The sequence below is a fragment of the Canis aureus genome, chromosome 26 (genome assembly GCF_053574225.1).
Source record: "Canis aureus isolate CA01 chromosome 26, VMU_Caureus_v.1.0, whole genome shotgun sequence".
Taxonomy (NCBI): Eukaryota; Metazoa; Chordata; class Mammalia; order Carnivora; family Canidae; genus Canis; species Canis aureus.
Genome location: NC_135636.1, coordinates 37,425,338 through 37,450,923, shown reverse-complemented (window position 1 = coordinate 37,450,923; position 25,586 = coordinate 37,425,338). Strand labels below are relative to the sequence as shown.

Here is a 25,586-nt window from a genome sequence, read left to right as displayed (position 1 = left end):
ATGTCCTGCCTGCCTCTTATTATAAGGACTCTTGTGATTACATTAGATCCACCCGGATAATCTAGGATTATCTTCCCCATCTCAAGATCCTTAACTTAGTCACATCTTCAAAGTTCCTTTTATCATATACGATAAGATAGTAACAGGCTCCGGAGATTACCACAGGGTTATCTTTGGGGTGTCATTATTCCACCTACCACAATCTGGCAACCCTATGTCCAACTATGTGACCATAGCCAAATCACTCAATTTTCCAAAGCCTCTAGTTCCCCATGAGCAAAAAGCTGATTAAATAAGCTCATAAGAGGAAACACCTTGCCCCTCACCAGGCAAACCGTATTTTTACAAATGGCAGCTCTCATGGCAAAGGGCAAGGAATGATCCTTTCCAGACCATGGTGTCCTAGTTATTTGAATAAACTTCACCCAGACCCCAGACCCACTGGTGGTACGATCAGGTTGCAATCCCAGATACTGCCAGCAGGAGGAGAAGAATAGAAGTCTAGAACCTGGTCTCAAGGGCAGGGGAGGGTTGAGAGGAGATTCAAAGATGCCCAGAAGTCCCTGCCCCTTCCCTCAATTGAGGGCCATTATTTTTGGGTCTTCCTGATGTTACATATCATGGAACTAAGTTATCTTGGGATTAGAAGAGTCTCAGATAGTCAAAAAAGTTTTCATTTTTTGAGGGATTATATACACCAGGTACTATGCTAAATAATTTGTTTGTATGATTTCAATTATACCTTGCTACAACCCTGTGAACAGGAAGCTAGGATTGTCTCATGTACAGATGGGAAAACTGAAACCCAGAAAGGGAAAGTCACTTACCTAGGGGCTCAAGATAGTCAAAGAAAGAGCTGGCTTTGAACCCAAGTCTGTATGACAACACGGCCCCAACTTTTACTTTGGTTTAGAGGTTACTTTGCCTCTTTGTTCCTACAGGTTGAGAAGCAGGCTCGGAGGAGGAAAAGAAATTGCCCATGGTCACATGATGACTCCAAGATTGAGCTGCAGTTTGAACTTCTGTCTTTTACTTTTCTGCAATGGATACTCAGAAGTAACACACTCAGAACTACCCCTCAAAACATCCATTTCCTTGTGGGCAAAATGGGGGTATGTGTCTCATTGTCTAGGGGGTCCTTAGAAGGATTCAGTAGAATGGTGTGTGCAGAGTTCTGGTACATTGGATCATGACATGTCTGTTAACTCGTGATGACCACTCCACTTGAGAGCAGAAAGGTTGCTGGAGGGAGGGCAGCTTGCCCTGCATCTTGGTTTGGAGGACTCCTAGCATCCCGTCCTCCTAGCTTCATCCAGTCTCTGAAGAAAGAAATCTGGCTGTTGGGTATTTGCTAGAGGAGGCCGGAAATGCCTGACCTGTCACTGTTTTCAAAGCATGTGATTCTGACCTCAGACAATCTGCTAGAACAAGTTTTAGTATTGATTCTAAGGGAGGGCTTATTTAGGATACCACCATGATATAGGGCTTAGTTTCTCATGCACAATACTATTGACCTTAGGGGCTGGGTGAGTCTTTTTGAGGGGTGGGGGTTTATGTCAACCTGTACATTGTAGGATGCTTAATGGTATTCCTGGCCTCTAACCACTAGATGAGAGTAGCACCCCACACTTACAGTGGTGAAAAACAAAAATGCCTTCAAATATTGAAAAATATATACTAGGGAACAAAATTGCCCCCATTGAGAACCACTAGTATAGAAGAAAGAAAACTGGCTTCTGGTTGAATAGACATGAGTCAGCTGTGCAACCTTGGAACAATTACTTACCTTGGTTTCTTATTTATTTATTTATTTATTTATTTATTTATTTAATTTATTTATGATAGTCACAGAGAGAGAGAGAGAGAGGCAGAGACACAGGCAGAGGGAGAAGCAGGCTCCATGCACCGGCAGCCCGACGTGGGATTCGATCCCGGGTCTCCAGGATCGTGCCCTGGGCCAAAGGCAGGCGCCAAACCGCTGCGCCACCCAGGGATCCCCTACCTTGGTTTCTTTAATCATAAATTCTTTACTAACAGGTACGTCTGATTGAACACCTTTTTTTTTTTTTTTTTTTTTTTTTTGGCAGTGCCATGAGCTCTTTGCCTGAATAATCTCACTGAATTGTCAATAACGAATCCTGAAGGGACATTGACTGGTAAAAGCAGGGAGGAAAAAGTAAGGGAGAAAGTCATCTGTATTAAGCATCTTCTCTGTACCATGCAGGATGGCAGGTGCTCTCACATACATTTATCCCTTCTTGTTAGCTATGTGATTTTGAGCAAACCACCCTGGGGCTCAGTTTCCTTATCTATAAAATGATAGCAGCAGGGGAGTTCTGGGAAGATGATGGCAGTGATGCCAAGCACAGATTTAAATCCTCCCAAGTCCCCACATAAAAACAAAAATAAAATCCATACCCATGTTTACAACAGACCTAGGTAAGAAGGTATTTTCAGGAACTCCCTGAACAAATGAATGAGGACAAATCAGCAGCAGCTCTGAGGCCTGAGTGCCACCAGGGCCTCTGGAGGAGATATAAAAGGGAAGCAACAACCTGTCTAACAAACCTTAAAACTGAAGTCCCCAGACTGCAACATCTATGGAAAGCATGTCAGGGCTATTTGAAAACAGCAGCTAAAACTGGGAAGGGTTTTCCCAACTCCAACTAGAGGAGTGCAAGGAGTCTGCCACGAAGCCTCAGGGCTAATGGAGTTTAATGCCCATGAGTTCCAGAAATGACCACCGAACCCTCCTTCCAGGACAGGCCTCATGCTGAGAAACTCCTGGGAAATTTCAATGGAGTAGGATAGGGAAAGCAGAAATCAAGGAAAAAAGTGGGCTAGATGAATGTAGGGGAGGAGAGCAGAGCCAGAAAACCTCAGAGGTAAAGCCAGATTTTTGTTAACAATCTGCAGAAACAACAGAAGGGGGAGCTCTGTGAAAATACAAAAGTTTTCTTAACCAAGCCTCCTCCAAATGTTCAGAAAAACTATCTCACATAAAAATGAGCAATGGAAAAGTACCAAAGTCAAATCCTAGGAAAGCAAGATGGCTTGAAGAAGGAGGAGAAGGAGGAAGAAGAGGAGAGGGAGGGAGAGAGAGAGGAGGGAGAGAGAGAGACAGAGACCAGGAGAGAGAAGTAGAAGGAGTGAAATAGCAGCCCTATAGACAATGATAGCTTGCCCAGAAAGACATTTAAAAAAGAAAAAGAAAAAAAAAATTTTTTTTAATTTTCTTCTTTAAAAAAGAAGAAAAGGAAAGCAAGCTAAAAACATGAACAACGTGACATTAAACAAAAAAAGAACAACATAAATCAGGATTATAGAAATTCAGAAACCAGGTGTCAAGTCATGAAAGAATCAGAGGTAAAAAAAAATTATTTTTAAAATGAAAAGTGAACTAAATGGAATATAAGAGCAAATGAAAAAAATAAAATCAACAGATAGTTGAGATAAATAGAAAGCGAAGGGGCATTTTTTAAAAATTAAAGGTAAATGAGGACATAAAAGAATTTGAGGGAAAGGGACAAATCAAAGTTCAGAAATGATCATCTAACCTAGGAATAAGATGAGTCACTAAAGGGAAAAATAAAACAACATAACAACAACAACAAAACCCCAAAACAAAGCCAGCAATACATCATGGTCTCAGAACAACCAATACCAAGGCACACTTTTGTAAAATTACTGGTTTTTAAAGATAAAGAAAAATAATTTTTAGGTGCCCTGAGCACGTAGGCAAAAGGAAATAAAATGAGATTCTCATCAGACTCTTCAACAGCAATGCTTTAAGCAGGGAGGAAATGCTATAATATATGTAAGACACTCAAAGGAAGTACTAACCAAGAATTTAAATCCAGCAAAACTGATCTTCTATAAAGACCCGTTATTATCTCACAAACACTCAGTGTTTTTTCTCTGAGCCTTTCCTGAGTTGTCTACTGAGAATGAGCTCCAGCCCAACAACATGCCTGGAGAGACTTTGCCATGAGGACTGGTGGTAATATTGCATTGCATATTTACTGAAAGATAGCTAAAAGAGAAACAAAGGGGCATCCCAGGTGGCTCAGTGGTTTAGCGTCGCCTTCAGCCCAGGGTGTGATCCTGGAGACCAGGGCTCGAGTCCCATGTTGGGCTCCCTGCATGGAGCCTGCTTCTCCCTCTGCCTGTGTCTCTGCCTCTCTCTCTCTCTCTCTCTGTCTCTCATGAATAAATAAATAAAATCTTTAATAATAAAAATAAAGAAACAAAGTTTGTAGAGCCTATATGCTCTAACAATGTAGCTATAGTACAATTCCCCCGAAGTGGTAGGGAATAGGCCTAGTGGATGCAAACATTTTTTTATCCATTTTCAGTATTCTAGTTAACAGCAGCAGTTTTACCATTGCTATTCTGTTGTAAGTATAAAGTGGCAAATCAGTTATTGCAGAATCTTTCAAATTTTTCATCTCTTGTGTCCTTGAAAACCAAAGTTACATTGAGATATATATATGTGTATATATATATATACACCCTATAATCTATATTAACAAATATATAATAAAATCTATGTCTATATTTATATAAAATATTAATTCTATTCACTAAAAACAATGACCAATCTAGTAGCAGTGAGTGTACTTAGCCTTAGTTTATAGTCTTGAAATGCCCTTTTCTAGAAGGACTTCTTGGAGAAATTTCTGATTCTAAAGATGTGGCAGGAAATGAGCCTGGAATATCTTGTCATAACTAGATAACAAGGAAGCCATCCAGGCTATCAAGTGGACTTAGAAACCAACCTAATGATGGTACAATTTCTGCTGAAACAAAGATTATAATTGCAATTGATTGAAGTGCATCAAATATGTTTCAATAAGTTCATAATGACATTTAGCAAAAAACACCAACTGATCTCCTTCTGAGGATGGCATAGAAACAAATTATATTCTTAAAACTACGTAAATAAAACAGGAGAATCAAGTATTTGTCCCATCTTTCCTATATGAACTGTACCACTGGGTGACCAAATAATAGATTAAGAAAAACATCTTATAAAATTATTAAAATTGGTACAGGAAAACAAAATGATACAATACTGCCATTTTGCAACCTCCTATGAATTTAGTGTATATAGCTGTTGTACACAATAGCAGCTAATAACAAAAAAAAGAGCAAACTCTAACCACATATGTGTTTCTTGATAAAAGAACACAGAACCACCTATAATCATGTCAGAGGGATGGAAACTGGCTGACTTAGCTGCTAATATGCAGGAAACACAGAAGGCAAGGGCCATGTTGAATTGAACTGTAAGGATGCAGTAGACAAAATCCAGACTTTGAGAAACTCTATGGGTCAAAAAGCGTAACAGATAAACTACAAGGAAAAGAAAGAAATACAGGGGGAATCTACGGCTTAAAACACATATTAAGATTTTTTTTAAATGGGCAAAATAGAACTATAATATCTAGGGATGCACATGCAAATGATTAAGCAAAGAAATAATTACTATTAAAGTCAGGCTAGTGACTTTGGGGGGAGGGGTTTGATTGAGTTGGGGTACATAGAGAGGCTCCTGGGGTCACTGGCAAAGTTTTATTTCTTGACCTGGGTGGTGGTTACTGGGATGTTTGCCCCCCAAATAATCACTAAGCCACACATTTAATTTGTATGATTTTCCACATCTGTGATTTGTTTTATAATACAAAGTTTTTAAAAGATGAAAACAGAACTGCGTACCTCACTGTGTACGTGTATGTGCATATACACGTTTGAATATATGGCTTCTGATACATAGTAGGTTCTCAATAACTATGAGTTCTCTTTACCGTTAATCCTGTCGAACAGCCTTACTGGTGTGATTTCAGCACCATTGCTAACATCACTAACTTGTGTGACCAATCAAAAATAGTTAATTCTCATTAAGTGATTATTAGGTGCCAGGCACCATTCCCAGTGCATCTAATTTAACAGCATCCCCATAATTCTATTATTATTATCATTCCCATTTTACAGAGAAGAAAATTGAGTCAGAGAGGTCACCTGTGACCACATAGAAGGTGGCAAAGCAGCTTGGTTTTGAACCCAGGCAGTCTGCCTCCACAGTCTACCCACTGCATATATAACTTACCGGTTTTCATTTAGTGTCCAGTGCCCTGTTTGTAGGAATTACTTCCCCCTACTGAGTGCCTGTCAATGTGTGTGCCATTCCTCTATCCTTATTACCTGAATCTCACAATCCTGGTGGGTGGAGGTGCTTGTTAGTTTGCATTTGACGGATGGGAAAACCAGACTCAGAGAAGCAAAAGAACTTGCCCAAAATAAATGGCAGTTGGGGGTGGGGGAAGGTAAATTGTGGCTGGGGAGGGTTCATACTCTTTGGCCCTTGGGATTCTAAAGAACAAAATGTTCCATACTCTTAAACAGATGCTCATCTGATGGATCTGACCCAGTCTGAGGTCATGGGTTGCCCAACCAGCCGTCCAGAGCCTGACTTGGCTTGAGAAGTGTCCAGACTAGGGCTGGGAGAGTCAAGGGTTTGGCAAGCACCAGACATGCCTGACCCCAACCAGGGGGTCATGCGAAGCTTGTGACCCATGGGCCTGGTGTTCCTCAAGAAGCCAGAGATTTCTGTTACTCCGTGTGCCAGCCTTTTTGTTTATAAGCCTTAGAATCAGGGCCCAGAATAGGGCCGGCCACCTCTCCGAGCTTGAGATAAAGACATGAGTGGGGTTGGCTGTGTGGATTTCCCACACGAGGTGAGAGCCCAGCTGTGTTTTTCTGGTCACACATTGATTTTTAAATCTGAGTCAGCATGACTGTTTGGAGGTACAGACTGTCCTCTCTGTTCCCAAGGGCCCTGAATCCCAGCTGGGCTGAAGCATTTCCAAAACAGGGCCTGGAATGCTAGTGGACCAAGAGGGGTAGACTCTACACCCCCTATCCCACCAGGACCAGCTTTAAAGCCCACCCAGACTGCCCTCACCGTATTATTAACATCCAGCAGTACTAAATCCTTACCAAATGCTAGGCCCTGGGCTACACACTCTCTATATATTCACCCCACTAACCTCGTGGAGATGCTATCAGGTAGGGGCTCTTCTGAGTACCATTGGACAGTAGGAAACCTAAGACCAGGTCAGGAAATCACTTGTCAGTGATCACACAGAGATGGAATTGCAGGTGTGTGATTGTGGGATCTTAGAAAGTCAGATCTGACAATACTCTATCTGTGCCACGCGGCCCTCACAATGGCCCCACTGGGTGGGTATTATCGCCTTCATGAAGATATGAGAAAACAGAGTCTGGGGGAGGTGGATGTAACTTGTACAATGTTGCCCTAAAGCTCTGCTGTGACAGCCAGTGATAACTTTTCAAGAGCATAATCCAAAAGCCCACAAGTGCTAAAGTTGTATGACCACAGTATGTATTATTACCCCTACATTCACCCACAGTTCTATGGTGGGGAGAGAGGGCAACATTACTTTGGTGGTCACCTTCTTGGAAGAGTGGAATAGAATGGTGGAGGCTTCTTGAGGAGGGAGGGGGGAACCAATGTGAAGAGTTAATATGTGACTCCTATGTGGGCAGGGATGTCTAGAAGTTGGGAGAAATGGGCTGCCCAGCTGCACTGGTGAAGGAGCTAGAGTGTGTGCATGTCCTGAGATCAGTCCATACTCTCAGATGCTCCAAGGCAAAGGCTGTTTCAGTGTTTCCCATGGACCAGCATGAGCTGATAGCATCTACAAGGGGTCCAAGCCTCCCCTTTGGTCACTTGGGATAGTGCAGTCATGTCCCCCAGGACCTCATGGAGGGGCAGAGGGGTGGTAGCAGCAAAAACCTAGAGTTGGATGTCAGATTCTTAGGGCTGAGAAAGGAGTTTCTAGACACCCTTAGAGAGGAGCATCCACCAACATCAAGTTTGGGAAGGGCCTATGGCATTGGCCATCTCCATGAGCCCACGGCAGCATCCCATGACAGAAAGGGGCAACTTAAAATGTTTCCTAGATCCAGAGAGCTCTGGCCAGGTTGGTGGCAGGTCAAGTGAGACACTTCCTCTCCCCACTCCATGTCTACCCAGCCCCCTCAGCCCCACCTGTGGGAAAGGGGAGGAGAAAGAATGGAGCCTCCTACACCGCCTCCCCCACTGCAGCAGGCTATCAGCCTAAAGCAACACCAAGCAGGCTACGGGGAGAAGCTTTAAACCCAAATCAAGCTTGGAGTTGTGATCAGTAGCTTTACTGGAAATTCTAATTTATAAATCGATACTGTGTTTATGACCTAATGTAATTATGGAACTGTTTCTTGAGAATGAGCAAAAAAGTAACGTGATGAGTTTTCACCTCGTGGCAGAGAAAATGTCTCTGCACTGAATAAATTTTAAAAGGGATGCTAGGAGACAAAAATAAAGGTGTGTGTTGATTATGTCACAAGTCTAGTTTGTTCAACATGCTGGTTGCAGCAGGATGGACGATTCTCCAAAACAAGCCTAGAAATGAATGTTCCCGAATGCCCTAGAGCTTGCTGCATAAGGAAGGCAAGAAGTGTGAGTACCTCTGAGAACCTCTTGAGTCCTTCCTGTTTGGGGCCTGGACCCTCCACCCTCCAGATGCTTCAGTGGTTGGCGTCTGATGGCTTATTGTGTCTCCTTGTCCTAAGCACTGTGACCTCAGAAGTCACCTCACCTAAGAGGTTATCCTCCTCATCCACAGAGTGGTTCATGGCCAATGACCCAAAGTGATACAAAAGGCCAGCGCCCTTGTAGGACTTCACCTGAGAGCACATTTTGCTGGGTTCCTTCCTATCCTGCTTTCCTCCCTATGGGTTCCACCCTTAATAAATCACATGTACTTCATCCCTGCCAGACTCTGTTTCCAGGGAACCTGAGTGAAGTCAGCCCTGAGCCTCAGGAGGCATTTTGTAACTGGGCCATTTTGCTAACCCTGAGCCAGGTACTCTACTAGCAATTCTTCTGGATCCCAAATCAGATGGACCAAGGTTCAAATCCCAACACAATCACTTAACTGCTGTGTGACCGTGGCCAACAACTGCTTACCACACCTCATTTTTCCTGTATGTAAAATAGAGGGAAAAAAAACAACCACTCTCTTCAAGGCTTTATAAGGATGAACCATTTACAACACCTAGCACAGTGCCCGGCACAGTCACCAGTAGTCCTGTTACTCCTCCAGGTTCAGAGCACTGACTCCACACAAAGAAGGCAGCTTTTACCACCTGGTTTGAAGGTGTGTCCTGGGGTGCACTGGGGGCCCCCAGACCATGGGATGGCTGGGGGTCCACTGTAATAAAATAGCCATCTTTTAGAAATTTCTATGATCTGCTTGTCCCGATACTCTATGTTGCTTCTGTGCAAGCTCACTACCTTTCAAAGCTGTTATGATTACTTCCACTTTACCCATAAGAAAACTGGGCTCCAGAAAAGGCTAAGGGACCACCAGTAGGGGCCACAGGTTAAGAGACTCCAGTGCATCTGGCCCAAATGGCTAAAAGTAAAAAGACATGCCCCAGCACCTGAGACTTTCCTACACTGCTAGTGGGGACACCAGATAGCACAACTACTTCGGAGAATGGTTTGCAGTGGCTTTTTCAAGGTTAAACATACACTTGCATGACTCAGCAAAGCCACTCCTCAACGCTTGCCCTCGGGTAATGAGAGCGTCTGTCCACTTGAAGGTGTGCTTGTAAATGTGCTTTGCAGCTTTATTTTATTTTATTTTTTGCAGCTTTATTTTTAATGGCTCAAAACTAGGGAAAAATAATGTCTATCCCTAGGGGAGTGTGGTATATGAACTGGTATACATATAAAAAATAAAATGAGCAATTAAAAGGAACAAATTATTGATATGTACAACAATGAGGGTGAATCTCAAAATAATTATGCCTAATGAAAGAAGCCAGGCAAAATGGGTACACCTTGTATGATTCCATTTCTATAAAATTCCAGGGGTGCCTGGGTGGTTCGGTCGGTTAAGCATCTGCCTTCAGTTCAGGTCATGATACTGAAGTTCTGGGATCAAGCCCCACATTGGGCTTTCTGCTCAGCAAGGAGTTTGCTTCTCCCTCTCCCTCTGCCCCTCCCCACCCACTCTTGCTCTCTTTCTTGAAAATAAATAAAATCTTTAAAAACAATAAAATAAAGTAAAATGAAATTCTAATCTGTAGTGAAAAGTACTCCACAGTGACCATGACGGTATGGGGATAGGAGTGTAGTGTGATAAGGAGAGGGCTTACACAGGGGCACGGAAACTTTTGGGATGGTGAAGATGTTCATCATCTTGATTGTGGTGATGGTTCATGGGTATGTACATATGTCAAAAATCATCAAATTATGCAATTTAAATAGGAATTATTCATTGTACATCAATTATGACTCAATAATGCTGTGTTTTTTGTTTTTAAAGTAGAGAGTGGCACAATTAGTACTTGAAGCCATATGAGTCTGATGTGAAACCACTTGGGAGGTGGTGAGTTATTAGAAGCCTTCCTTTCTTGGCTGGAGACATAAAGTGAGTCCAAATGGCATCACCTCCAGGAAGCCTTCCATCCCCACCATGGTAAACTTGGCTTTTCAGAAATTGCCTCTCCCATGACCACACTGCCCTTCTACCTGCCTTCAGGATTTTATCCGTGGCTCCTTCTCCCCTTGGGGGTCTCCCCTTGAATTCTCCCCCATATTGTCCTTCAAATGTGCTGGTGGAGAGCTCAGGACCAGAATCAGACCACCTGGGTTTGAATCCCAGCTCTACCATTTACAAACCAGCTGTTTGTCTAGCCTTGGATTGGCTCCTTTACTTCTTTGAGCTTCGGATTCCTCATCTGAATAATAATAGGAGCTACCTCGAGATTGCCTCAAGGATCAAATGAGAGATAGTTCACGTTAAATAATTAGCATAGGGCCTGGTGTGTAATAAAACACTCAATAAATGTTAACTATTATTGATCTTCACCTGGGCAGTGGCTGCTGATTGTTTAAGTTTCTCAGCCTTTGAATCAAGTACTTACCGCCCCAGCTATATTTATTGACATGGAAAGATGCCCAAAGCATACTCTTGGGGGAGGGGGGGTTACGGGGTAGGGGACGGGAAGCAGGCTACAAACAATATATACCTCACAGGTCATTTTAAGGATGAAAAGGGAGGGGGGGGAAAGGGACATTTATCTCTTGACCTGGTGTGTGGCACACAGGAAGCACTCATTGAAAGCTAGCTGCGATTATTGTTGATGTGAAAGCATTCTGTAGCCTGTCCAATGTTACTTTCAAATATGATCATGTGAGTTCCTGGGAACAAGATGTTTGCAGTTAATGCTGGGCCAGCGAAACACAGAGACCTGTGCGTCCCCTTTTGCCTGCCTTCTCACGAACTTCAGGGGGCTACCGTGGGCAGGGCTAGAGCTGGACTTGGGACTCATTAGTCTGAAGTGGACTTGGGTACTTTCTTCTGTGTCCTGAAGCAAAGGAAAAGCAAAGCACTGGCATTTATAATTGAGACTCCAAGCTTGGATAAAGGGTATTCTTTGCAGTAACTGAGGTGCTATGACAAAATGTAGACACTTGAGGGCACTCTAATCAATCTGCAATAGAGAAAATCAAAAAGGGAGTGAAGAAGGAGAAGACGAAGACGAAAGAAGAAGAAGAAGAAGAAGAAGAAGAAGAAGAAGAAGAAGAAGAAGAAGAAGAAGAAGAAGAAGAAGAAAGAAGAAGAAGAAGAGGAAAAAGAAGAAGAAGAAGAAGAAGAAGAAGAAGAAGAAAGAAGAAGAGGAAAAAGAAGAAGAAGAAGAAGAAGAAGAAGAAGAAGAAGAAGAAGAAGAAGAAGAAGAAAGAAGAAGAAGAGGAAAAAGAAGAAGAAGAAGAAGAAGAAGAAGAAGAAGAAGAAAGAAGAAGAAGAAGAGGAAAAAGAAGAAGAAGAAGAAGAAGAAGAAGAAGAAGAAGAAGAAGAAGAAGAAGGCTACAGTTACATTTAACAATGGCTTCCATTTATTGAGTTCTTACTAGGAGCTCCTCAAATGTGCTAAGAGACCCACAGCCTTTATCTCATTTTATCCTTTCGAGCACCCCATCAGACACCATTTACTAAAGATTTTGTAAAAAGGGTGTATTGCTCTTTAGAATTTTAAACATTTTTTAAGGAGTCATAATTCATAAATCTTGTAAAATGGGCAGATATTAAGTGTACAGCTTGGTGAATTGTTACAAGTGTGTATACAGGTAACACCACATCCAGATCAAGTTATATGACTTTTCTTGAAGCCTTTCCACCCACCCCCACCCTTGGCCACCACTATCCTATAACATCTATCATCATTTATTCCTTTTACTATCTTTGAACTTGTATAAATTGAATCATACATATATAATATTTAGGATTGTCAGGTTTAGCACATAAAAACCCAGGATGCCAGTTGAATTTGAATTTCCCTTGGGAAATATGCTAAAAAAGAAATTCACTGTTTACCTGAAATTCAAATTCACCTGAATATCTTGTATTTTATCTGGCAACTCTAGTGTTTTTTGCACCTGGCTCCTTTCAACATAATTGTGAGCTTCACCCATGTTGTTATAGTCATTGGTAATTCACTCTTTTTTCATCACTATTTAGCATTCCACTCTATAGATAGACCTCAATATATTTACTACTTCTACTATTGATGGGGAAAGGGGTCTTTGAAAGACACTCTAGAGTAATGTTAAGCAGCTGCAGTCTGCAGGTCTGTCAGATGCCTGGGGAATTTGAATCCAGTTCCACCTCTTACTGCTCATGAGACCTTAGCCAGGTGACAATCTCCCTGTGCCTCAGCTAGTTTAACCTTAATGTGGGCTGATAATAGTACCTCAAAGGGAGATGTAAGGTTTAAAGGGGACATTAATGTTGGGAGATATAAACCATTTAGAATAGGGCCCAGCACACAGTTGGCACTCAATAAATTTTGCCAGCATCATTGTACCCATTAGGCTGAGAAGAAAACTGAAGTTCAGAGACAGAGGCTTGCTCAAAGTCACATACCAGTTAAGTAACAGAGCTCTTTTGTTACTGATATGGGTGAAATTAGAGTCATTTATTCATGCAACAATTTTTGTTTAGCATCTACTATGTACCTGGCACTATTTGAGACGCCAGTAAACACTATTTGAAGCCAGTAAAACAACCAAAACCCCAGCACTTATGAAACATATATTCTAGGGGAGCTAATATTGCTGTTTGTCTGTGAGGCGCTTTACCTGTGCTTATTAGTTAAATGAAATATTGTCTGGGGATCCCTGGGTGGCGCAGCGGTTTAGCGCCTGCCTTTGGGCCAGGGTGTGATCCTGGAGACCCGGGATCGAATCCCACGTCAGGCTCCCGGTGCTTGGAGCCTGCTTCTCCCTCTGCCTGTGTCTCTGCCTTTCTCTCTCACTGTGTGCCTATCATAAATAAATTAAAAAAAAAAAAGAAATATTGTCTGAAAAGCACTTAACATGGAGCCTCGCTTGCATTACTGTTCCAGAAACAGCAGCTATTAGCCAGATTGGAGCAATCTCTGTGGCAAAGCTGTGTGATGCATATCAGCAGTCCCATTTTATAGATGTGAAAACTGATGCTTAAGGAGATTAAGGCACTGGCCCAAGGTGACACAGTTAGTATTGGCAGAACAGGGATTCAAAGTCATGTCCACCTGACTTCAAACCCTTTTGAATTTCTTAGTGCTTGTTTCTCAGTCTTGAGCTCTGCCTCTGGAGTCCAGATGTTAGAGGCTCAAGTCCCAGCTCTGTGACCCCACTGTGCCTGGAGCTTGATCTACCTCCATCACCCAGATCTGCTCCAGGCCTTCCCCTGGAACCCTGATAATTAATGAATGAACCAAATCACCATAACTTGCTAAGAGTTTACAGGTTTTAGAAGTAGCAAGAGACACAAGACCCAACCAGATGGATGACACATGGTGGCCCATTGGGCTCAGAGGGTATGGCCATCTGAGAGCCCTGCCCAGGCTGATAGGATAGGAAGGGGCTGCTGGGAGTTTCTGCCTGTGACCCCACTTATGACCCCAGCTCCTATCACCCCAGCCTCTAAAAGACTGGGCCCACAGGGCCATAAATTCTTGCTTGTCGTTACTCAGTATCTCTATAGCCCAGGCTGTTTGCCAGGAGCCCTACAATTATTTTTATCACTTATGAGTCCTATAATTATTTTTTATCACTTTTTTTTTTTTTTTTCTCACAGCAGCCTTGCAAGTAGGGTTAGTTTTGTTCTCTTTTGGTTTGGAGTTAGGAGAACCCAAGTCCTGGAAGGTTTTAGAGAATTTTCTGGCTTTGCCCCAAACTCCAGAGAGGGTCAGTGTTTAAAGTCACAACCCCTCCAAGTCCAAGCCGGAACTCTGTGTGAGGCCGGAGGCTGAGGGAGAACTGGGAGGTGAAAACTGGGAACCACTGAGAGCCAGAGAAAGGCCTGAGGCTTGGCTACCTCCAAGCTGTACAACCTAGAGCAAGTCACTTAACCTTTCTGTGCTTCAGTTTCTTCATCAGTCAAATGAGGATGTAGTAATAGTACCCATCTCATAAGTTACTGCATATACGTGCTCAGTATATACTGGGTGGCTTGGGTAAGCCGCTTCCCCTTCTGAGTCTCAGATTCCTCATGTGTAAAATGGATATAATCTTTTTTTTCAAGATTTTGTTTATTTATTCATGAGACACACAGAGAGAGAGAGAGAGAGAAAGAAAGAGAGAGAGAGAGAGAGAGAGAGGCAGAGAAAGAAACAGGCTCCATGCAGGGAGCCCGATGTGGGACTCGATCCCGGGGCCTCCAGGATCACCCCCGACACTGAAGACAGCACTAAACCGCTGAGCCACCTGGGCTGCCCAAAATGGATATAATCTTGCCTGCCTCACATCCCGGCTTTCTTTGGTCCCATCAGCCTAGTATTGTCAAAGCCCTCAAACTACTGACTGTTCCCTATGCTTGGAACTGAGCCCGTCCCTCCCATCCCCAGCTTTGCAGGCTAACTCTCCACTATCAACACAGGCATTCTTCCTTCCCCCTTCCCTTCTTTTCGTCACTGGGTCAATAAATATTTATTGAGCGCCTACTATGTGCCAGGACTGTAGTAGGTGGTAGATAAGACAAGGCAAAGTCTGTGTCTTCACGAGGGGGAGATAGACAATAAAAAGAAATTAAATACAAGACAAAACCAAAAAAAAAAAAAAAAAACCAACTCTAAGGCAATTACAGACTGTATTATATACTCATAAGGGAAAATTACAGTGCCATAAGAGGAAGTAAGCAGGGAAGGTTGCTTTCCAGAAAGGCCTCTCTAAGGAGACACTTGTGTTTGAACTAACAATTTATGTGAATAGGCCCTTGGTACAAAATTCAGGCACTACACATCATCCGGCCAAAGAGGTCCCTGTGTTGCCAGCTTCTCGGGGACGGGTGACATTTGTGGCAACAACTGAATCATGAGAAACAGCAACCTCTTGGAGATGTGGGAGAAGAGTCTAGGCAGAGGGAAGGGCAAAAGCAAAGGCCCTGAGGCAGGACCCCCATGATTGGACAGTGGAAGAAAGGAGAGCAGAGGTGATCGGGGCCCATGTAGGGCCGGTGGGTGGTGGGATATCACTCTGGAGATTGGATTTAGGGGTCTGACTGGGACAGGGAGGCCAGTGAGTTAGTGACTGTGGAGTTGGGGTTGGTGCAGTCTAGGCCAGGGTGGCCGAGTGGGGCTGTGGGAAGAGGCGGGTTTGGGTGGTTTGGGAGGCAGGGTGCAGACCAGCGAGGGTCCTTGGCCATGTGCTCTTGTGACTTGCTGCTGTGGGTAGTTCCGTCTTTGTGATTGTTGGATGAACGTTACACCCTATAACCTGGCACAGAGTGGGCACTTGGACATGTTTGCGGAAGGGATGACTAAAGATGAAAAGGCCCTTTGTAAATGGAGACACACCCTTTGAGAAGTGGCTACAGTGGCTCCTGGGTGCTCCTTCCACCCCCAAGAGCACTCCCCTGCTACCCATCCCCGTTGGTGAATCACCCCTGAGCCCAACCTGCCACGTGGAGCCTGGTTCTGAGAGGCAGAATTTTAGAACCTGAAGGTTCCCACATTTTTTTTAAGATTTTATTTATTTATTCATGAGAGAGGCAGAGACATAGGCAGAGGGAGAAGCAGGCTCCCAGTAGGGAGCCTGATGTGGGACTCGATCCCAGGACCCCGGGATCACGACCTGAGCCAAAGGCAGATGCTTGACCACTGAGCCACCCAGGCACCCCAGGTTCTCACATTTAAAATTTTAGCCACAAAACCCTTTTCCCATGAAAGTCCAACATATAAAATGTATAGAAAGTTATTTTTTGTCACTTCAAACACCTGAGAACTTCGATAAATGAGGTGAACTAAACAGACACGATTCTCAACACAGATATTCTTATTTGAAGAAATCCTCAAGGAAAACGAAGCTGTTTTATTCAACACCTCAGTTTCAAATCAGGGCATACCTGACAATTGCTCTAGTTGCATTTATCCATCAAAGAGCCATCAGATGCCTCCTGCAGGGAAGCCAGGCTCTAAAATCTTACTTCGGTATTTGGTTTCCTTCCCATCCGAAAGCAATCCTGCTTCATCCAGAGAAATATTTCCAAATGGTAACAATCTGTGTTGTACGTGTGCTTCGAAAGTTTTATATAATTTTAAAGATACACATTTTAAAAGTACACAAAGCCTACGTGGACAGCTTCAATGACCATCACAAAGGGAGCATCATCACCACTGCATGCTCCCAGATGAAGAGCTAGCCCCCGGCCAGCCCTCTAGAAGCTCTGCTTGGGTCCTCTTTCAGCTACTCCCTGCCTCCTCTGAACAAGAGTAACCACAGTCCTGACTCCGAACATCTTCTATTAATTTGGTCTGTTGTTGAACTTTATAGAAATGGAAGACATAGCGTGCATTTGTTTATGTCTGGCTTATGTTTGTGAGATTCACCCATATTTTTATGTCTAGAGTTCATTCATTTTCATTGCTGTATTATGTTCCATTACATGAATATGACATCATTGCAAGCAGTCATTTTTTTTCAACAGCTCATGGGGCATAGGGGGCAGGGCTTAGGTTTGATCCACAGACAGGTTTTGTTTCATGCACCTAGTGTTTTTGTTTTGGCTTCTCTAGATTAGTTGTTGTTGAAGGTGGGTGTTGTTAAAGGTGGGTGATCTTCTCTTGCAAGATCTGCTATTACCAGACCCTCAATTTCACGGGCCCAGAGCTGAGTCCTGACTTCTCCCAGTCAGTACGTGTATTCCAGTCCCATTCCGCCACGGTCCCCACCACGCCCTGTCCCCCTGTTGCATTACAACCAGGCCCACTTCGCACGCCAGCATTGCCCACCCGGTCCTGTAAATATTTGAGTCTTCTACTCCAGCTATAATCCAGCACAGGTGGCCCTTTATTCTGAGGTCTACACAAGTTGTAGATAAGCAGCCCAAGTTAGAATAGAAGCGGCCTCCACCAGGTTAAACTTCGGAAAGAATATGTGAGTGCTCAAAAAATGTATTATCGTTATGACTATTTCAAAAAACGTTTAAAAAGTAGATTTCCACCACCACCACCATCACCATCATTATTACTATTACCATTAGCCTCTCAAAGATTCTTTTAAAATGTATTTATTTATTTTTAAAGATTTTATTTATTCATGAGAGACACAGAGAGAGAGGCAGACACAGGCAGAGGGAGAAGCAGGCTCCATGCAGGGAACCCGATGCGGGACTCGATCCTGGGACCGTGGGATCACGCCCTGGGCTGAAGGCAGAGCTCAACCACTGAGCCACCCAGGCGTCCCTTAAAATGTATTTAGATGTGTCATAAAGGTCATGGTTATATATGGGTAACTCTGGACCCAGACAACCTGAAATCAAGTCATGACTCTCTTACTCAGGAGCTGGGTAGCCTTGGCCAATGACAGAACCTCGTTGTGCCACTGTACAAAGAGGGATGCTAGTAATATTTATCTTACTGGGATTATGAAGATTAAATAAGATAATACTTATAAGGTCATTAGAAAGGCACCTGGCACAGAATAAGTGCTCAATATATGTTAGCTACTTATTAGTTTAAAAATCACAGGATGTCTGGGTGGCTCAGTGGTTGAGCATCTGCCTTCAGCCCAGGGTGTGATCCCAGGGTCCTGGGATCGAGTCCCACATCCGGCTCCCTGCATGGCGCCTGCTTCTCCCTCTGCCTCTGTCTCTGCCTCTCTCTGTGTGTCTCTCATGAATAAATAAATAAAATCTTAAAAAAAAATCACATAGGCAGAGGCACCTGGGTGGCTCAGTAATTGAGCATCTGCCTTTGGCTCAGGTCATAACCCCAGGGTCCTGGGATCGAGTCCCACATAGGGCTCCTTGAGGGCAGCCTGCTTCTCCCTCTGCCTGTGTCCCTGCCTCTCTCTCTGTCTCTCATGAAAAAATAACAAAATCTTAAAAAAAATCACAAGGTCAGACTGATCATCTGACCTGCTCGGGTGACCAGCCATCTCAGTCTGCCCAAGACTGGGGATTTTCAGGACACACGACTTTCACTGCTAAAACTGGCCAAGTCTCAGGAAAAAAAAAAAAAAAAAAGATGAATTGGTCACTTGAAACCTACCTGACAGTTCTACCTTAATGTTACTTAACAGACCTGGCTTTTACTTTTATTAAATTACAGATTTGATTTTGAAAATAGTATTTGAATCACCTGTTGTGGAGCTAAAGCATCCCCTATGATAGTTTCTGCAAAGCACTAATTTTGCCCATTTTACAGATGCCCAGAGATGCAAAGAAGCCCCCCTTCTTAGTGGCAGAGCTCCTCCCCAGCACCCTCTTGGCGATTCTCCTCCATCACTTCCTCCGGATAGCTGATAGATATTGTTTCTTTTGTGCTCACTGATCACTAAGAACCATACTAAGTGCTTTCCCTTAATTTGATTCTGACAGTAATCCTAGGAGTTGTTTTTGCTGCAACACCCATTTAAGAGATGAGACACCTTCTTGCTGTCTTGCCTTCCCGCCTGCCCACCCACTCGTATCTCTGGAACTATCATTCATTCATTCCTCATTCATTCTGTACATATTTGTCTAACTGTGGTTTCCCTGAAACTTCTGTCACAGGGGGAAAAAACCCCACCCAGGTTCCCTGGGTCTTGTTTAGTGAGTCTAGACCCTTGTCTGCTGTAGCCTGTTTTAAGATATTATAGAAGTATTCTTTGATTCAAGAGCAAATGTCTCCTACCCCTGAGGCTATGTGGTGAATGACACAGGACCCTACCCTCAAGGACTCAAGTCTGGTGAGGGACTCAGACTCAGCTCCCCAGGTTCTCTCCGCACAGTACAGGGGGTAGCTTGAGGACAAAGACTGGGTCTCTTCATCTCTGCCATTTAGAACAAGCCAACAGCAGGCCTGTAAAAAAATAGATAGATCACAGTGCAGAGAGGGCTGCAGGTGTCCAGAACCCCCAGCCTTGAACTTTCCAGCTCCAAACTGGGAGAGGTTGGCAACTCAAAGGTGTAAATCAGGGTTTCTCAACTCGGCACCATTAATATTTGGGGCCAAACAATTCTCTCTTGGAGGAGGGGCCATCCTGTGCACCAGAGGATGTTTAGCAGCATCCCTGGTCTCCACCCACTAGATGCCAAGAGTAGCACCCCCACCCTAGCAACGACAGCCAAAAATGCCTCCAGACATTGCCAACTGTTCCAACTGAGGGGCAAAATTATTCCAGGTAGAGAATCCCTGGCTTAACTGAAGCAAATTTTGAAGGAAGTATTTACAGAGGCGTGGGGCTAAGGAAAGCTTTAAGGGATATGGAGGCGGCCAGGGACTAGAAACAGCAGGAAGCTGTTATCACCCCAAGGCTTGAAGGGGCAAGAGAGGAAACAGGACTCCAGGGAGAGCTGGAACTGTGGAAACAAGGCCAAGACAGGAGTGGAGGTCTTGTAGAAACGTAGCATCCGTGAAGATGAAGGCAGAGCAGGAAGGAGACGGATGGCATTAACACCCCGACTGCTTTCTCATCCTGCCTTTTTTTTTTTTTTTTTTAAGATTTTTTTATTTATTTGACAGAGAGAGAGAACATACAGGGGTAGCTGCAGAGGAAGAGGGAGAAGCAGAGGACCTAGTGGAGAAGGAGAAGCCCCGATGCGGGGCTCCATCCCAGGACCCTAGGATCATGACTGAGCCACCCAGGCGCCCGTCCTTTTAATTTACCACCGACTCCTTCCTCTGCTGGGATCCAGTGAGAAGTCAGGAGACATGGATGCCTCCCGGGGCACAGAGCGGGGGCAGATGAGGACATGCAGAGGTGATGGGCAAATGGAAGATAGCCATCGCAGGGAGCTGGCCACAGGCCCCTGATGCTGGGCATCCAAGCTCAGTCTTGCAACTTGTGCAGTTTTCTGGGTGGAGCAGACCAGGAAAGGGCAGAGGGAACAGCATGTACAAAAAGCCATGGAGTTACAAAAGAGCCTGGCTCGCTTAATTGTTTATTTAATTATGATTGTTTGTTTGATTGATTGACTTTGATCTATCAGCACTGGGTGAAAATAAAACATTCGAACAGTACAAAAGGGCATAAAATGAAAAGTAGGTTTTCCCCCCACCCCTGACCTCAGCTATCCAGCTTCCCTCCCCAGAGGCCACCTTTCTCTCCAGTCTTTTAGCGCTTTCTAGAAAGAGTCAAGGCAGGTGCTAGCTGGGAAATGTATAGGATGTGTGTCACTTAAGGTCCTAATTCGACTTAATTTCACTGATGCTTGTGGACTTCCTACTGTGTGCAGAGAAATGGACTGGGAGTTCTGGCTATGGACTCTAGCTCAACCCTTCACTAAGTACTGTGTGGTTTCCCATTTCTTCCTCCTCCAAGCAAGGAGTGAGTCTCTGCAGGTCTTGCCAGCCCCGTGGGGTTTGCCCACAGTTGTGTTGTTCACCTGATGATTTATGGATCCAACTGAATTAAAGTTGAACCACTGGCAAGATGCACATTGTAACACAGGAGCACACATACCCTTGGGTCTGGTTCCAGAGACCACATGTTCTTGTTCTGAGGACACAAGTGAGGTTTCTGTCTCCACAACCCTACTCTAGTTGGAGTAAACAGAACAGTTGCCTAAGAGGGGAATACTAGAGTACGGCCTCCAGGATGGGCTGGGTTGGAAGAAAGCTAAGTGCTACTTGACCTGGCTTAGACCTGCCCAGGAAACACCAGATCCCACATGGCCACCTCCAGCTGGTGTCTGCAGCCTTCGGGGGGAGTTTAGCACCAGAAGGAGGGGCTGGGAGGGCCAGCAGGCTACAGATATGAGGAGTCCCACAGCCAACTGGCCCACCTGCCAGTGCCTGGGAGAAAATAACCAAATCTGGGAGCCAGATGCTGAGCCAGAAGCCCAGAAGCCAGAACAACCCAGGTCACTAGGAGCAGATGAAAATAGGCCTCTTCCTTACCTCTGTTCTTCCATTCTTATCTCTCTTATTCTCTCAAGAAGCACTTCTTTCCTGGCAATGTCTGCATATCAAGCACTTAGCTCAAACATGCCTACCATGGACCAAATGCCTGCTTCGTGTGTGTGCTGACCACACACCAGCTCCCACTCCCCTGGCTGCTCTGCAAGGAAGGTGTAGATGATCCCCACTTTGCAAACAGGGAAAACAGGCTCAAAAGGGGGGTATGCAGGGCAGTGTGAAGTCAGGGATTGTAAGTGTACAGTGATATCAACAGGCATTTTATGACAAAGAATTATGGAGTGTTGAGCACAGAATCCAAGAATCAGAGAATCATGAAGTCCAGAAGTCCCAGACTCACGGGTTACCAGTAAAATCCACACACACCCCCATCCTTTCACCACACCACGGATAAAACAGCTCTCTCTGGCCCATCTCCCATCTGCTTAGGCCTCTTCTTCTCTCACCTGGGGTCTTGTTTCAGCCTTCTCTCTGGTCTCTCCTCTTTCCAAACTTTGCATGCAGCAGCTGAGGTAACTTTCCAAACTCTAGGTACACTATGCCACTCTTCCCCTTAAAACCCTCCACTGGCTCCCCTTTTGCCCTCAGGATAAAGTTCAAACTCCTTGACATGGTTTACTAGGTCCTCTGTCACCTGGCCATAGACTCTTGCTACTCTGCTGTTCTCCAGCACTGCTTCACCAACTCTACACAAACTCACACCGACCTCATCTTACCAGATATCCACTCTCTTTCCCACTTCCTAACCCCCGGACCTTTGTATGTGCTGTTCCCTCCACTTGGACCTCAGTGTGCATTAGCGCCCTCTTCTCCAGTTGGACTCCTCCCTCTCTCTTCCTGTCTCCTCTGGGAAGCCATGTCTACTCACACCCTTCTGAAGGAGGTTGCCTCCTTCTCCACTTCCACCTCCCACCCCCAGTACCCACGTGACTACTCCCTATGTATCACATATGCTCATGGGTTTACCTGTGTGAGCTACAAGAGGGCAAAGACAGGGGTCATCTTTTCTCTACTGAACTCCTAGCTTCTGGCATTGTGCCTACAGAGAACAGTTGTTGAACAAAGATATGTACTGTTAAGTAAATCATAGTATGTTAGAATCACCAAGTCACAAAATTTGAGAATCATGGATTTGGTGAAACAAAAACCTGAAATCTCAGAATCGTATAAACAGCAATTTAGAAAGTATTAGAAACACCAACAGAGAATCCCCAAAACAGAATCTCAAGGTTGAAAGAATTCTTGTATAGATAACTTGTCCAAGGACTGTTAGTGGATTAGGAAAGTCTCAGTTATGCTCTTCTATGTATTTAATTTATATTTTTACATATATTTATATAATATTACATTCATGTCTTTCAAATATTAATTTTTGTAATGTATCCTTCTATAATATGTATTAAGCACCAAACTTATTTATTAGCCAATATTTATTAAACACATACTATATACAGATACTAGTGCTGGTGACTGTATTTTATCTATGGCTACATAACAAATCATCATGATTTATTTATTTATTTTTAAATATTTTATTTATTTATTTGAGAGAGAGAGAGTGCATGTGCATGAGTGAGTAGGGGCAGAGGGAGAAGCAGACTCCCTTTTGAGCAGGGATCCCAATGTGGGGCTCTATCCCAGGACCCTAGGATTATGACTTGAGCCAAAGACAGATGCTTAACCAACTGAGCCACCCAGGTACCCCTAAATCATGATGATTTAAAGAAATAAAAAATGTATTATCTCACAGTTTTTGTGTGGTAGGACTTCAGGAGTGGCGAGCTGGAAAGTCTGGCACTCTAAAGTATCTCACACTGTGTGCCAGGGCCATGGTCACCTGAAAGCTTGACTGTGGCTGGAAGGTCCACTGCCAAGATGGCTCATCCACATGGCTGGCCGTTGATAGGAGGCCTCAGCCCCTCTCCACGTGGACTTCACCACAAGGCTGCTTGACGTCCTTACAGCAAGGCTGCTGGCTTCCTCAGAGCAAGTGATCCAGGATGGCAAAACAGAAAATCCCAATGTTTTTTCTAACTTGGGCTTAAAAGTCACACTCCTTCATTTCCACAGTATCCTGGGGATTATACAGGGCAGTTCTAGTCAGTTTGGGAGAGGAGCTCACAATCTGTGAATACCAGGAAGTGGGGTTCATTGGGGGCCATCATGGAGTCATGTTGAATAAGACTGACAAAGTCCCGCTCTTAGAGTTAACAGTCTAGGGGGAAGGGTGGAGGAAGACAATAAATCAATATACAAATAAATAGATACTTTCAGATCATTGTAAGCACAATGAAGGAAATCACCAAGAAAATAAATTAAAATAGGGGTCAGCAAATGACGGTCATTGGCCGAATCTGGCCTGCTGCCTGCTTTTGTAATAAAGTTTCATTGGAACTCAGTCACGCCCATTCACTCATGTATTGTTTATGGCTGCTTTCACTATGCAACAGAAGATTTAGGCAGCTGCACCAGAGACCATGTAGCCTGCAAAGCCTCATATATTTTGCTAAGTTGGTCAGGGAAGGCCTCACCTCTTGAAAAGAGGTGACATTTGAGCAGAGACCTGAAATGGTTAGAAGGAAGCAGCCATGGGAAGAGCTGGGGAAAGAGTGAATGCTCCAGAAAAAAGGGACATCAGGGTAGAGGAGAACAGGTTTGGTGTATTGAAGAACAAGGAGGAGGTCAAGGGGGCTGCAATGGAGTGACTGAGGGACAGAGTTGTAGGAGCTGATTTTGGAGAAGTGGTCAGAGCCATGGCCTATAGTGTCTGGGGGCCCCAGTAAAGGTTTTGAATCTTGCTCTAGGGATGGTGGGAAGCCATTGGAAGGAGAGGTGGGATCTGGCAAGGATGGGAGATATGCCTGGTGTAGTTTGGTCCCATCCTCCGAGCAAGACAAAACTTCTGCTGCCCCTCTAAGCTCAGCTGTCCTAGAACTTGTTGGTATTTTTTCTTTTTTTATGATTTTTTATTTATTTATTCATGAGAGATACACACACACACACACACAAAGAGAGAGAGAGAGAGAGAGAGAGAGAGAGAGAGAGGCAGAGACACAGGCAGAGGAAGAAGCAGACTCCATGCAGGGAGTCCGATGTGGGACTTGATCCCAGGACTCCAGGATCACACCCTGGGCCGAAGGCAGGCTCTAAACTGCTGAGCCACCCAGACGTCCTGAACTTGTTGGTATTAAGGAGACCCAGGTAATGACATTTTGCATTATTTTGCTTTGTGTTCAGGACTCAACAAGCCTTCTTGTTTTAATGTCCTTTCTTTTGACTCACTTTGGGTCCCTTGCTCTCCCATTTCTGCCTGTCTCTTCTGGACCTAGGAAATCTGTGAAGTTGGAAAGAACACTGGATTTTGAGCCCCGGATTCCAGACTCTTTCCTGACACAGTCTAGTGTGCGATCTTGAAAGAGCATGTAACCTCTCTGGGCCTTAGTTTTCTCATCTGTAAAATGAGGTGAGACTGCAGTCTGCTTAGCGCAAGACCAGGTGATTAGGCATGTGTGCCACAGTTGTAGGGAAAGCCGGAAGGTTGGGGTCCTGGGCTTGGCCACACTGGGGTTGCTGACTTGGGTGATGGGTCACAGGGGTGGTTGGTCCGCAGGGTGGAAGGCTCCCTGCAAACTATCTCCTGCTTGAATGTTGAACATCAGGGCAGCTTGCTGCCTCCCAGAGACCCCGTGGGATGGTAGGCTGGAGTTGTTTGGCTGGGGGCAAGGCCTTTGAGGGAGAAGGGGAAGTCAATGTCCATGTCCAAGACAGCATTGGGTATCAGAAAGAGCACACAATCTGTTGTCAGAGAGAATCCTGGCCACACCACCTGTTTGACCTGTGCCTTGTGTTCTCAGTTTTCTCATCTATGAAATGAGAGTTTTTTCATCTATGAAATGAATATAATCTAGCCTAAGATGCTTTAGTTGTAGGAGGCGCTAGCATTTGGTACCATTAAGAAAGGAAGCACACTGGGATGCCCGGGTGGCTCAGCAGTTGAGCATCCACCTTTGGCCCAGGGTGTGATCCTGGAGTCCCGGGATCAAGTCCCATGTCAGACTCCCTGCATTGAGCCTGCTTCTCCCTCTGCCTGTGTCTCTGCCTCTCTCTCTCTCTGTCTCTCATGAATA

At 44.4% G+C, this 25,586-nt stretch overlaps 1 protein-coding gene across 1 annotated transcript in view; it reads right to left on the bottom strand.

Moving 5' to 3' along the window:
• Nucleotides 1-22,001, bottom strand: part of TTPAL (alpha tocopherol transfer protein like) — a 38,514-nt gene extending 16,513 nt beyond the window's left edge. The window contains exon 1 of the mRNA XM_077873286.1: nt 21,906-22,001. The gene's annotated coding sequence lies outside the window, so the exon portion shown is untranslated. The remainder of the gene's footprint in view (nt 1-21,905) is intronic.
• Between the last annotated feature and the right edge of the window lie 3,585 nt (nt 22,002-25,586).